At 39.0% G+C, this 15279-nt stretch overlaps 1 protein-coding gene across 11 annotated transcripts in view; it reads right to left on the bottom strand.

Moving 5' to 3' along the window:
* STK38L (serine/threonine kinase 38 like) overlaps nucleotides 1-15279 on the bottom strand; it is a 112194-nt gene that overhangs the window by 40392 nt on the left and 56523 nt on the right. For 5 of the 11 annotated variants that reach the window (XM_045364895.2, XM_074006457.1, XM_045364896.2 and 2 more), the window contains one exon: nucleotides 660-773. The exons of the other annotated variants lie outside the window; for them this stretch is intronic. The gene's annotated coding sequence lies outside the window, so the exon portion shown is untranslated. The remainder of the gene's footprint in view (nucleotides 1-659; nucleotides 774-15279) is intronic. 11 annotated transcript variants of the gene reach the window in all.

Here is a 15279-nt window from a genome sequence, read left to right as displayed (position 1 = left end):
ACTGTACTGCCCCTGCAGCAAAGTTGGATATCAGAACATTAATAGCCAGGGCTGAGTCCTGGATTATGTAGCATCTAATAGCCCTAACATTGATGTCCATATCTAACACTAAGTCACTGCTTCCCATCTTACAATTACTGATCTGTGGATCAAACAACTGGCTTCTGCCTGCCTTCTTTGGATGACCAAAGAATGACAATTTTATCCCAAACTTGCTGGAAACCAAAATATTATGACTAAATGTTTCTTGAAAGCTATTAAGATTTCAATTACAGAAGTTGATCATCATTCAGTGATGTAGATTTAGCCTGGGACTGTACCTCTAAATATGTATTTGACTCTACCTCTAAATATATATTTAGCTGTGCGCCCCAAAGTTAGGGTCTCAAAATCTTATACAGTGTATGAGGTCATGGGAACTCCTTGTTCAGGACCCTTAGCATGAGGGCAATCTAAGTGTACATGTATTCAGATCTCTGGAATATGCTATAGGTAGTAAAGAATAGAGGGGAAAAAAAGATTTCTAAAATATAAAAATGCACTATTTTCTTTCCAAACTGGATATCTTCTGCCCCATATATAAAAATAAAATGTTTCATGTAAAAATATCCATAAGTATACAAATTGCAAAGTGAAAGTGACCTCACAATCCTACCTACCATAATATCCAGTTTTAACTGTTGAGTGAGAGACTGGAGTTACACTCCCTGGATTTAAATTCTGGCTCTGCCACTTACGAACTGTGAGAACTCTCAGGGTGTCAGCGTTCTTATCTACAAAACAGAGATAACGACAGCATATGAAAATTAATAACTAATGTTTATTGAGTGTTTTATAAAGCATAGGCATTGTTCCAAGCACTTAAAATATATTAACTAATTTTAATCAAGTGACTGATATGTGTGAAAGTCCTTAGAATAGTGCCTAAGACTCAGACAACTGTTGCTATGTCCTTCCAAAACTGTAATGCATAAACACACACACACAGTTTTAACATAAATGGGCTATTAATACAAATAAGTTTTAATACAGCTTTAAAACAAGCCGTTGTGTAAACTGCTTTTTTGAAAGGTGTCTACGATCTTATAGACACCTTTCAATATTAATACAAATGGATCTACTTCATCCTTTTTAAGGAGCACATGGTAATAATAGTTGCTAACATATAATGAGTTACTTTGTGCTAGACACTGCGCTTTATGTGTATCATTTCACTTAATCCTCATGATATCCTTAAAAAGCATGTGCCACTCTTCTGATTTATAGAAGAGAAAAGTGAGACTTAGCTGGATTAAGTTACTTACCCAAAATCATACAGCTAGACATGGTGAAGCCAGCTTTTGAACCCTGGCTTCTCTTAAACGAAGCAATCAGGCATACTGTACCTTCTGTTAAGCGCCATAGTTTTAAACTAATGCCCATTAACAGATGTTTAAATGGTTTCTATTTTGGGGGGTATTTTTAGTTATGCTGTAATAAACATCAAGGATCACAGACTATGCACTCTTTCTCTTATTTCCTTATTATATACTTCCAGATGTGCAATTGTTGAGTCAAAGAACATTCACATTTCAAATTCTGATATACATGGCCAGCCTGCTTTCCAGACAGACAGTACCATTAATAGTTGATATAAGAGCACCAACACTAGGCAATGTCCATCTTTTTAAACTTTGTCAGTTTGACAGGTTAAAACAAACAAACAAACAAACAAAAACCTTAGTTTTGCTTATACATTCCCTTTGATTACAATTACTTAAGCCTATTTTTACATTTTTTAAGTAACTATTTCTTTTGTAACCTGCATGATTTAAGACTGTTGCCCACTTTTCTATTGAAAAATTCATTATTTAAGAGATTGCAATTATAATTGAACAATGTAACTATCACAGGCCATTTTAAATAGCTGACATCATACCATAATGCCAATATTTAAATAATTTCAACTTATACAACAGAAGAAAAAGAGTGTGCTTTAGCTCTTGCAAGAACAGTATTTATTACACGAGAAGTAGATATTTTCCTATAAATCAATAGGATCAAATCAAAACTACCATCACCCGACTCAAAAGTTGAGAATGTAAGTAGAAACAGTTTTCCAAACTAAGATTTTCTGTTATTCAGATGTGACATTAAGACTTCATTGTTTATTTATTTGGACCAGCATATATCATTTCTTTTTAAAAATTAATGTCAGTTTACTCTGGTGTTCTGTTTTTGGTTTTGAGACAGAGTCTCCCTCTGTCACTCAGGCTGGAGTGCAATGGCGTGATCTTGGCTCACTGCAGCCTCTGCCTCCCAGGTTCAAGCAGTTCTCTGGTATCAGCTTCCCAAGTAGCTGGGATTACAGGCACTCATCACCATGCCCGGCTAATTTTTTGTATTTTTAGTGGAGATGGGGTTCCACCATGTTGGCCAGGCTTGTCTCGAACTCCTGACCTGTGATCCACCAGTCTCGGCCTCTCAAAGTGCTGGGATTACTGGCCTGAGACACCGTGCCTCGCCTCAATTTACTTTTTGACAGAAAACTTCCCAGCTTAGATCATGATTATCTGGAAATCAACTAAGCATTATCCTTATCTCCGTCCTTATCACCACTGTCGTCGTCATGGATACCATTTATAAAACATCTTCTCTGTGCCAGGCAGTACTGTGTACATTATCTTACATCATCTTCACAACAACTCTATGAGGTAGGTACTATTTCTCCATTTTAGAAACGGGAAACCGGGGCTCAGACAGGTTATTTACCAGAGGCCTCTCAACTCAAAAACATCAGAGCAGGGATGTGAACCTTGCTCACACTAGAGCTGTTGTAATGACCATGCCTACTTTTTACAACCAGAGTCAGTTAAATGAAGCTAAAGCCAAAAATAAGTCTGTAGCTTCCTAAAGGCAACTCAAGAGAATTACTGGTCTTCTCTTACATGATCACCTTATTTATTCTTAGTAAATCTTAAATGGTTTTATAATTCCTTATTTTAAAGAAACCTAAAAGGATCAACTCGTCTAACCTTCTAACAAAGACAAGGCTGTGTTGCCATGCCAGATTCAAACTGTCCTTCTTGCCCAAACAGCTCTGTACGCTTTTTAAAGAGTTTTATAATCTGTTGGAAATCTATGCAATTATTTCAGACTATTTAAAATATGTGTTGTCTATACTATGCTATCTTCATTTACTTATCTAAATAGGAAAAAAGTATCAGAATGCTTTCTACATGAACAGCAAGACTAACCAACGTTGAGCCAGAATCCTGGCAAAGATGCCATCACAGGAGTCAGGGTTGAAGTCTAGGTTTACGGTGCATCTAGATGGGTTCCCAGGACGCCTGAAGTAGCCTTAGGAGGCCCAAAAGAAAAAGCTCCGCTGGCACAGTCTCCTAATGGTGACAAAGGACTCCCTCTCAGCTGCTTGGCAGCCTTACAATCAGAGCGTTCTTACATCTAACCTAATTATTTCCCACTGAAATTCAAACCTAATTCATTTATTTTTTATTCTCTATAAAAATGAAAAACATTACTAGCAAGTAACTTGCTCAACATCTCACAGAAAATAAAGAAAAGGTAGCTGGAATCAGCACTGATTTTGAGTCTCCTTCATCGCATAGTCAAAAGTTATTTTGCTAAGGGAAGAATTGCTTATCTCCCTCAAGAAAACTGTGAAATTGATTTGAAAACAACACTGCCTTTCTGAAATGTTCATGACTACTATATATCTTAGAATTTAGAAACAGAAACCCTTCATAGTACTTTTAAAGGTCTTCTTGTCAAAATAATAACCATGGGTAACTTTTATCAACACTTCTGTGTTAGGTACAGTACTAAAAGTTTAACATGCATGATGTTCTTTGATCTTTACAGTTCTATAAAGTAGGTGCTTGCTTCCCACATTGACAAATAAGGAAGTAGGATTAGTTAAGTCATCATCCCAAAGACCTACAGCCAGTAAATGGAACCTGTCTCCCTAAGCTCAGAACCCTCAGCTATATGGTCTCTCACCAGACTTTTATTTTTCAAATGTGTAAGCTTCCCTTTTTAGGGTATGTTGTTCTAGAAAACATCAAGTTCTTTATAATGACTTGTATTTTTCTCATCCCTTTCATTATAAACCTTGCATAAAAACAACAACCTCAAGGTTTCACAAAGCTAAAGAGAGTCACACTTAAGAATGTAGCAATTTTTTTTTTTTTTTTTTTTTTTGAGACGGGGTCTTGCTCTGTCGCCCAGGCTGGAGTGCAGTGGAGCGTTCTTGGCTCGCTGCAACCTCCGCCTCCCGGGTTCAAGCAATTCTCCCTGCCTCAGCCTCCCAAGCAGCTGGGATTACAGGTGCCTGTCACCATGCCCAGTTAATTTTTGTATTTTTTCATAGAGACAGGGTTTCGCCATGTTGGCCAGAGGCGTCTTGAATGCCTGACCTCAGGTGATCTGCCTGCCTCGGCTTCCCAAAGTGCTGGGATTACAGGCGTGAGCCACCGAGACCAGCCAGCAAACATTTTTTTTAAACTAAGGGAAAAAAATATGCGTACTAAGACTTAGAAGCATGAATGTAAGTATAAAGTTTTTGCGCCAGAAACAGTCCATTTTGAGACTCTGTTCCTTTAATCTATTTAGACATTTATTATCACAGCTAAACCAACTATTTTATTTTCACAGCTGTATAATAAAAAGATGCTCCTTGACTTTCAATGGGGCTACATCATTGCTAAGTCAAAAGTGCATTTAATAGCGGTAGCAGAACAGACATTCCCCAACTTACAATTTTTCAACTTTATGATGGTCCAAAAATGGGGCACATTCAGTAGTAATCATAAGGACCTCCTTGATGGGCTTATATCCCAATAAACCCAAACTGAAGTTGAAAAATCCTAAGTCAGGGACTGTCTGTATTTTGACATCTATTTGGGCAGGCCCCTCCTCTTATGGTTTAAACTATCCAGCCTCAGCTGATTTCAGTTTCAGGGCTGACTTTAGCTACTTTGCCAAGGTATTTCTGCCAGCCAGGGGACAAGTATCCAAACTGAGAGTTAAGGTTTTTAAGGTCCTTTTAAAAAACTGCATCCAAACTTACAGTGTCTGTTACTGATTATAGAAAACAAAATGAGATCTTCAACAAACCTAGTAGATCGTGTTTGCAAGACACTTAGGCTTTCAGGGTGACCAAATAAAGACAAATCTTGAAGAAGCCAACTAAGCTAATAGTTTCATCGGCTTTAGGTAAGGCTTTAGGTACTAGCAACTATCAATGTACCACGCAATATGATAGTAGAAAGAGACCCAAATAGTAGGAGACATGATATGAGCATGCTAAGATCCTATAAAATTGTCGAAGAAAAAGTTAAAACTAACTCATATAAACAATTAGCACATAAACAATTAGCCTGGGTGGGCCTTTCTGATATAAGCAGGGCTTTAGAACAGGGGAAGATCAGTGTGGGCTGCAGTGTCCAGTAAAAACTAATAGATCAAATGGCTCAGCTCTAGCTTAACTAAATGCCTGGTGGTAATCAAAATTTAGTGACAGCTATTCAGAAGTCCATGTGAAAAGAAACAGTGATTATGTCAAGTTGGTTTATAAATCAAGGCTGGGCTACACTTACAGCCTTCCAATAAAAGGGCAAAGATCCTATAAGAAAGTCTCTCTTAATTGCAGCAACTACTCTAGATCATATGCCTAAACTGTGGCCAGCACTAGATTAACCCAATGGGAAAGCCCCATGCTTTGTGGCTTATAGGTTATTCAAAACCAGAATCTGATCCTACTCTCCTTATACGTGACCTGAAAAGTCCCTCCTCCACTGGACTTGCATCCATAAAAACTCCACCCAGTTTCCTGACATCACGGAAATTTACTAGCCCACTTGGAAGACCTAGTATGTAAGCTCATCTATTTGTGGAAAGAGGCAATTCTTTCCAAAATTACTGAGTCAGAAATTTTTACCAGCTCTAGACTTTTTTTTTAAGGGGGGAAAGTTTTATCTTTTTTTTTAAATTTTACTTGAATAAACAGGATGAGCACTGTATCTCCTTCCAAGGAGCAAAAAATATGGCTCAAATAGCTGGAAAAATTGGTCAGGAGGAACTGGAGTGGAAGCTTGCTTTAAATTTTTTAAGTTATATGCAAACTCCATGGTTATTTAATTTTTAAAGAATTATGAGATAAGACATCTCCATGATTTCTTTACTCATCTGTCATTCGAGAAAACATTACTTAGAGAGGGTAGACAGCTCTTCCTTCCTCAATTATGTCCTTTGAAATGAACAGAAAACTTACCTGTGACTTGGTTTTAAGGCGGTTTCACTAAAATCAGGGAGTTAAAGACTATTTAACCCTCTGAGGTTCCTTCCAGTCCTACTGCTGTGTGTGTGTGTGTGTGTGTGTGTGTGTGTGTGTGTGTGTGTGTGTGTGTTGAGATGGAGGTCTTGCTCTATTGCCTAGGCTGGTCTCAAAGACCTGGGCTCAAGAGGTGCTACCACCTCAGCTTCCCAAAGTGCTTTATACTTTTGAAAGGTAATTACTGGTACTTTAAGTTAAACAGAGGAATAAAGCAGGGTGTGAAGTTTTCACACACATGCCTCAGGACTCTATTTCTAATGAGATGATACACTGTAAATCATGAAACACTAATTCACTTCATACCTTATAGCTTTGTATTAAGTGAAATTGGGATAATTTGGTGGGCTGGTGACGTAAATACTTCAAGAGTTGTGAAGATCAAATGAGAGAGGTAAAATGCTTTATAAAAGGCAAGACGCTATGCAACGTAAGGTTATACATGCTTTAAAACAATAAATCTAAATCCAGGATAACGGTTATTTCTGGGAGAGAGGAAAGGGAAGGATTACCAAGGCATCTTAACTCTACCTGCAATGCACTGTTACTTAAAGAAAATCTGAGGCAACAGGGCAAAATAGAGACTTGGTAAAGAGATGCAGTAGACACATGAATGTTCCTTGTATTTTTCTCCATAACTTTGTGTATGTTTGCAATAATTCAAAATATAAACTTCAGTTACTATACTGTAATTTTTATAAAACAGAAATGACAAAGATTCCAAGGAATTTTAAAGGTTTCTTATGGATGATTTTTAAAAACTATTTAACCTTATACATAAATAGAGTATCTTGCTTTTTACTAACTAGTATCTACTCTCATTCATATAATCACCATTGCTTTTCTTCCTTGCACCTCCACCTGGCACGATTTAAACAACAAAGCACAACTCTCTCCAGGGCATGTGAACAAAAGGAATTTCTAGGAGATGGGCTCTGCGGAAGTCGTGGTCCTGGGAACAGCTTCACAGAGAAGGAGAAAGCACAGGGACAGGCTGCCAGATTTCTGCAGTTGTGTCTTCAATGGGCTTCGTTATTTTGTTTCAATTATCATGACTTCCCAGAATATCAGAGAAACTCATATTTAGAAGTTTAAAAACCTATCCTGTACATACTAAAATATTTCCAGATGAAATCATACAACATCAAGGATTTACTGCAAAATAACGTGAAGAGGAGTAGGCGTGGGAATAGATGAATCAAGACTGGTCATGGTTTGAGAACTGTTTAAGCTGGTGATGTGCACACATGGGGATACAGTTTACTCTTTCATTTACTTTTGTGTATACTTAAATTTTTCCTTAATGAAGTTTTAAAAAAAAAAAAACCTCAAAGCTAAAATAAATGATTTAAATATCAATCTATTAAGTCTTGCACACATTTCAATTTGTTAGGCCTATCCATGGCAAGGGGATCAGGGAGCCAGGCCAGGTTAGTCCTGAGGCACTGTTAGTCAGCTGTGTGCTCTTGTCTAAGTTACTCAGTCTCTTTGATTTTGAGTTTATGGATAAGATATCTATGTTCCCTTTTAGCCATATCACGATTATTGGATTTATAAAACTGGCTTACAGATATTATATCATATAGTAAGAATTGCAAATGTTATAATGGTACACTGTGACCACATGGGAGTATCTTTCATCCCTCATTTATGTATTTGAGAAACATTTAGGGAATGCATACTATGCACCAGGCAGTGTGACATGTGGGTATAATTCAAAGTTAAGTGGCACAGAATCTCTGCCTTCAAGATGCACTCTAATCAGGCCGGGCGTGGGCTCACGCCTGTAATTCCAACAGTTTGGAAGCCCAAGGTGAGTGGATCACCTGAGGTCAGGGGTTCAAGACCAGCCTGGCCAACATGATGAAACCCCATCTCTATTAAAAATACAAAAAAATTAGCCAGGCGTGGTGGCAGGTGCCTGTAATCCCAGCTACTTGGGAGGCTGAGGCAAGAGAATCACTTGAACCTGGGAAGCAGAGGTTGCAGTGAGCTGAGACCACACCCTGCACTCCAGCCTGGGCAACAAGAATGAAACTCCATCTCAAAAAAAAAAAAAAAAAAAAAATGCAGTCTAATCATGGACTGACAGACAGACAGACACAAACAAATGAACAACAACACAAACTAAGTAGGATGATGGGGTGATGGAGCTGAAAATACCAAAAGGCCTTAGTAGTGTGAGAGAACAAGGAATTTGTAAATAATTTTGTATGAAGGGGTGAGAGAGGAAAGTGGCAGAAGATGAGGGAGGACAGGAAAGTAGGAACCAGATTGAGAAGGACCATGAACGTGATGCCATAGAATTTGGATGGTACCCTGAAAAGTGGTAAGGAAGTCATTTAAAGGATTTTAAGTCTGAGAATGATGTGGTCCAATTTACATTTTAGATTAATTGTTGGGGCAGGAAGGTGGATTTGGTGGTTGCTGGCAATGTTTGAGGAATGAAGGAAGAGGGGAGGAATGGAAGGGAGGTTTACTGTAATTATGAGATAACTAAAATGGCCTACCAGGATATGACTGAACTGGGGCAGGGTTATCAGAGATGACCGAGATACTGTTAGAATGCCTTCTTGGGTTTGGAAGTAGAGAAAAGAAAACATAGTGAGTTATATAAGTAATCATTAATGTACAATAAAGGTTACAAGTTCCTTCCTCAAAGTATAAAAGTGATGAGTTTGGAAATGCAAGTTGTAGGTGCTCTACTTTTTCTCCCTCTGTCTTTCAAAATAACATACGAACTGCAGCATTGAACAATAGTATGTATTCATCATGAATGGCTTATGTGCTTCAAGCACAGCATCTATAGGTACTGAATAAATGTGGGTTATATGTGAACGTGATAAATTACTAAACACATGAAATGGACTGGACCTGTTTTCTCTGGTCACGGCCACATAGTACAGATGGTAACTCCCTGCTGGCCAGATTAGTAGTGATTTGATAAAATGCACAAACAAAAAGGATTCTTTTTCAGGTGATTTTTACACCATTCTGTAACCTTTCCCCCCAGATTTGAAAACCGTATCAGCAATGATCCTCACCATCATTTCTTAAAATAATGGAGAGGATAGTTAAGCTCTGGTTACTTAAGATTTAGACACTCCCGACATGTAGACTCCAACAGGACACCTTTTTTTCTTACAAATTACATAGTGTCTTTATCTGAGCTCCAAAAAGGGCCTTTCTTTCTTTTTTTTTTTTTTTCTTTTTGACAGAGTCTTGCTCTGTTGCCAGGCTGGAGTGCAGTGGCACGCTCTCGGCTCACTGCAATCTCTGCCTCCTAGGTTCAACCGATTCTCCTGCCTCAGCCTCCCGAGTAGCTGGGATTACAGGTGTGCACCACCACGCCCAGCTAATTTTTGTATTTTTAGTAGAGACAGGGTTTCCCCATGTTGGCCAGGATGGTCTCGATCTCTTGACCTCATGATCCGCCCACCTCAGCCTCCCAAAGTGCTGGGATTACAGGTGTGAGTCACTGCGCCCGGCCCAAAAAGGGCATTTCGAAGAGAAGTATCAGAAGCGATCAGTCAGTCCTCAGTGCCACAAACCATACCTACTTATGTTTCAATTTTTACAAAACAATAGCAATATTGTTTCCTCAAAACACGTTATCTTTAGTTGAATAAAGATAAAAAGGCACAGAAAGGTAGATTATCTAGACAGTGTCCTGCTGTTAATGACTATTATTCTGAAATTAGAAAATTCTGCCTATCTTTTAACCATTACCTCCTTATACTTCCCAGATTTTCTCAGCAGTGAGGCTATAGTATCAAACATCAAAACCTAGAAATCTGATCATTCTATTCCATACCCAGAACTTTATTCAATGCTAACACTCTATGTTATTGACAATAATAAAAATAAGTAATTCATAATAATTAACTATACATTAATTATGTGGTAGGTAATATGCTTAATACTTTATATACATTATCTCATTTGGTTCTGATCCTCACAGTAGCCCTAACAAGTGGAACGTAAGGTTACTGCCATTTTGCAATAGAAAAAAATGGGCTCAGACATGTGTACGTTATAAATGTTATAAAACCAAAACAAGCCTGTCACACTCACTAGCCCAGGACTCCTCACACTATGCATACTACTCTCCCAAGCCATGTGTAGGTGGGCAGGTATTAAAGATTAAAAAGCTGAGGCTCAGGAAGTTGGCAAGCCTTGTCTAGGGTCACATATTTAGAAATGGAGCCACCATTTGGCTCCCAGTCCAGGACCCCTCCCACTCTGCCTCCAATACTGGACCTTCTCAATAAAATAAATCATAGCCATTTACAGGGATCAACAAAGTAGAAAAACTCCACCCTTGTTTAAAAGAAAAAAGATAAACATACAAAATAAGGAAGAAAAAATATCAAACACAAACTGGCTTTGTCAACGTAGCATAAAGGTCATTCCATTTTTGTTTTTCCAGTATTTCTTTGTATGTTTCTTTTACAGTCCACATTTAACTGCCAAAGTTTTCAGTACTTATCAGAGACCTGGTAAAAGGTTAAAGAGTACTTTTCTGTTCCCAACCCACATAGAAAACAATGCCCACAGTCAATCATCACGGAATCTATTGCCAAGTAGCAGGCAGGTGCAACTTTTCTCTGCTGTACTGTGTGTTGGGGGAGGAGAGGTTTTGAAAGAAACATTAAAAACAAACCACATTTGCGGGGATAATTTCTTCTAAGTGACTTACAACTTGTAAGACATTTGGCTGTTGACAAGATGATCCCACCCTTGAATACACGGAAGTTGCACCCAGTCTCACAAAGCAGATTCAGTCGCCCCAGGCGGAAGTCTGGACTTCCCTCCAAGACAAATATGGAATTCAATCTGTGTGATGCCTTGAATGCAGCTAATTAATTTGCAATCCTTTATTATGACCATATAAAGGAGGGAAAAGAGCTACTTTCCCAGTCCTTCCTTGTGGGGAAGTCAAAAGGAAAAAAAAGCATAATATTTAAATCCCATGGCAAAGTTCTTAAACTTTTCCACTAATATACACACCCTAGCTAATTCATCAGCGTAATACCCTACAGCGGATCACCTCAGTACTGTCTTTCCTATACATGCTCATTCCAATACTATGCTCATTCTACTCAAAACTGAATGGATAAGAAGCTATAATGTCTCATTCTTTTTGCTTAGCCACTTAACCCTATAATTTTTAGAGTACATGAATTGACCTTAATTCATTTTATTATTTATATTTGCTTACAGCTAAGTAAACAAACCACAGCTGAGTGAAAACTCTATCTAAAAATAGCCAAGAGCCGAAGCAGTAACAGCAACCTAATGAAAACTGCTTTATGAACCAATGAGAGCGTTTAACATCCAAAATAAAGGTTCAGAGGAGGAAAATACTTTTAACCTCACGCCTGTAATCCCAGCAGTTTGGAAGGCCAAGGCAAGTGGATTACTTGATGTCAGGAGTTCAAGACCAGTCTAGCCAACATGGTGAAACCCCGTCTCTACTAAAAATACAAAAATTAGCCAGGCGTGATGGTGTGCGCCTGTAGTCCCAGCTACTCGGGAGGCTGAGGCAGGAGGATCTCTTGAACTTAGGAGGCAGAGGATGCAGTAAGCCGAGATCATGCCACTGCACTCCAGCCTGGGTGACAGAGCAAGCCTCCATCTCAAAATAAAAAATTCAAAAACAAAGCTAATGAGTAGACACATTTCAAATACGGTTAGCTATCTCCCAAATAGCTGTAGTCTTTCAGAATGGCTCTGTCTCAACTGGACAGTAACTATACAAGCTCAAAAACCAGTTGGGAGTCCTCTGTGGAATATTTAAAACCATTCTCTATTAACTACCCTCCAAACATTTGCATATGGCATATAGGAAACTGAATTACAAGTTATAAATTTTCTGAAATCTTTCAGAGGCCAGCAACCACTCATGAGGAGCCAAAACTATTCATAATGAAAGCCTGATCCACTATACACTTCCATTAGGCAACTCCAGCTCCAAGTTCTGCTCCTTCCTTAAAAGTACTGGATCCCACCAACTACACTGAAAATGTATTTTCCCATTCTCTCATCATCACATTTAAAAAACAAAGTTTTAGGTGAATTCTTCTTTTAAAAACTAAAAATGAATTAGTGTTTCTTCAGATACCAAGTTGATAATATCTATGAATCTACTTCTAAAACTCTGCCACTAGACTGACTGACTTTGAATCCCTAATTCCATTCTTGCTGGCTGTGTGATCTTAAACAAGTTACTACATCTGCCTGTGCCTTGGTTTTCTCACAGATCAAAAGGATTGTTGTGAGTTAATACATGTCATGCACTTAGGGCAGTACCTGATTCATGATATAATTTGAAGAAATTATAATTATCATTATCACTGCTATCGTCACTGTTACCTTTACAGTTACACTGTTAACGTGTCCCTTTTGTCATCCTCCAGTATTCGGAAAAATCTACCAAAAGATAATTAGGATCTCTCCACTAAAGGAAGTAATTCATAGACAGTTTGGTCAGCAAGTTACATATCACAAATAACATCGTAAAGATTCAACTAAAATCACAGTTTAAGATTCAAGCCAGGCATGGTGGTTCACACCTGTAATCCCAGCAATTTGGGAGGTGGAGGTGGGAGGATCCCTTGAGCCCAGGAGTTCAAGACCAGCCTGGACAACAAAGCGAGACCTTGTCTCTATAAAAAAAAATGTAAAAGGGCTGGGCGTGGTGGCTCATGTCTATAATCCCAGCACTTTCGGAGCCCAAGGCAGGTGGATTACTTGAGGTCAGGAGTTCAAGAACAGCTTGACCAACATGGTGAAACCCCATCTCTACTAAAAATACAAAAATTAGCTGGGCATGGTGGCATACTCCTGTAATCCCTGCTACTCGGGAGGTTGAGGCAAGATAATTGCTTAAACCCAGGAGGCAGAGGTTGCAGTGAGCTGAGATCATGCCACTGCACTCCAGCCTGGACGACACAGTGAGACTCAAAATAAGTAAGTAAATAAAAAAGAATCAATCAGGTGGGTGTGGCGACACACTGGTAGACCCAGCTGCTCGGCAGGCTGAGGGGGGAGGATCGCCTGGGCCTGGGAGGTAGAGATTACAGTGAGCCACGATCACACGACTGCCCTCCAGCCTGGGTGATGGAGACACTGTCTCCAAAATAAAAAATAAAAAAGAGATTCATTTGGATCCCTTATAGGCAATTGTTGCAGACTTCAGGTAGTTCCTAAAGTCTTAAGATTAAACTTTTGAAATCACAATGCCAAAAACGTTTTGACTTCGAAATAATCACTGTACATTTGGAGAGATAAATATCTACAACTAGGCGACAACACCGAAAATAAAATTGTAGCAGTTTGAACAGGGGATTAAATGGGTTAATTTTTTTCCTGGGGTTCAAAAAAAGAAACAGCAGCAAAAAAATGGTACTTAAAAGTTGGCCTGGTGCAGCTGCTCACACCTGTAATCCCAGCAACTTTGGGAGGCCAAGGTGGGTGGATAACCTGAGGTCAGGAGTTCGAGATCAGCCTGGCCAACATGGTGAAACATCGTCTCTACTAAAAATACAAAAACTAGTCAGGCGTGGTGGTGGATGCCTGCAATCCCAGCTACTTGGGAGGCTGAGGCTGGAGAATCGCTTGAACCCGGAAGGCGGAGGTTGCAGTGAGCCAAGATCACGCCACTGCACTGCAGCCTGGGTGACAAATCAAATCTCCATCTCAAAAAAAAAAAAAGATTGAAAGTTATGGGTTATGACACAGAACATATACAACATGAATATGCCATGGTTATGAACATGTAGACTATTCAAGATGGCGTATTTTTGAAATAATACAATACCACGTTAAAAAATTAGCATCACAGAATGAAAAATAAGCCACAAACTAGCAGAAGATAATTGTAACACATAAAAACAAAGGATTAAATACAATGGTAATACAATGATAGCTATTCTTACAAAGTTGTTTCTATGTTTCAGGTACTATTCTAAACAATATCCACGCATCTTGAATGCATGAAGAATTCCTATATAAGAAAAACACAAACAACAAAATTTAAAATGAACAAAAAACCCAAATAGGAATTTGACAGAAGAGAAAACATAAATGGCTCATAAACACAATAAAAGATGCTCAACTACAATTCTAATCAGGAAATGAACATTAAAACCCCAAAGAAATACCACTTCATACTCCTAGTTTAGCAAAAACCTAAAAGGCTGTGAATATCTAATTTCATTAAGGAAGAACAATGGAAAAACTATTCACTGCTGGTGAGGGTATAGATTGGTATAACTGCTTTGGAGAACAGTTTGATGCCACTCAATAAAGCTGAACACACACGTGCCCAATGACCAAGCAATTCCACTCCCGGTACATACTGTAAAAATAAACCTGCACATGTAGAATAGGAGACACTGCATAACAATGTTCAGTGGAACATGAAGCTGAGTTGGGAAGACAGCTTGAGGCCAGGAGTTTGAAGCTGCACCAGTAGCTGGGACTACAAGCATGTGCCACCGTGCCTGGCTAATTTTTTGTTGTTGTGGTTGTTGTTAGAGATGAGGTCTTCCTTTATTGACCAAGCTGGTTTCCAACTCCTGGCTTCAAGTGATCTTCCCACTTCTGCCTCCCAAAGTGCTGGGATTACAGGCGTGAGCCACCATGCCCAGTCAAGTTCTGCTTCTTAACCTGTCGTAGATACTTTGATGTTTCATTTTCCTTTATTGTACAGATATACTTCGTATTCTCATCTGTGACACAAGTCAAACTTTTTTATTTTTTATTTATTTATTTTTTTTTTTTTGAGACGGAGTCTCGCTCTGTCGCCCAGGCTGGAGTGCAGTGGCCGGATCTCAGCTCACTGCAAGCTCCGCCTCCCGGGTTCACGCCATTCTCCCGCCTCAGTCTCCCGCGTAGCTGGGACTACAGGCGCCCGCCACCTCGCCCGGCTAATTTTTTGTATT

Source organism: Macaca fascicularis, chromosome 11, assembly GCF_037993035.2.
Source record: "Macaca fascicularis isolate 582-1 chromosome 11, T2T-MFA8v1.1".
NCBI lineage: Eukaryota > Metazoa > Chordata > Mammalia > Primates > Cercopithecidae > Macaca > Macaca fascicularis.
This window is presented reverse-complemented; position numbering and strand designations above follow the sequence as displayed.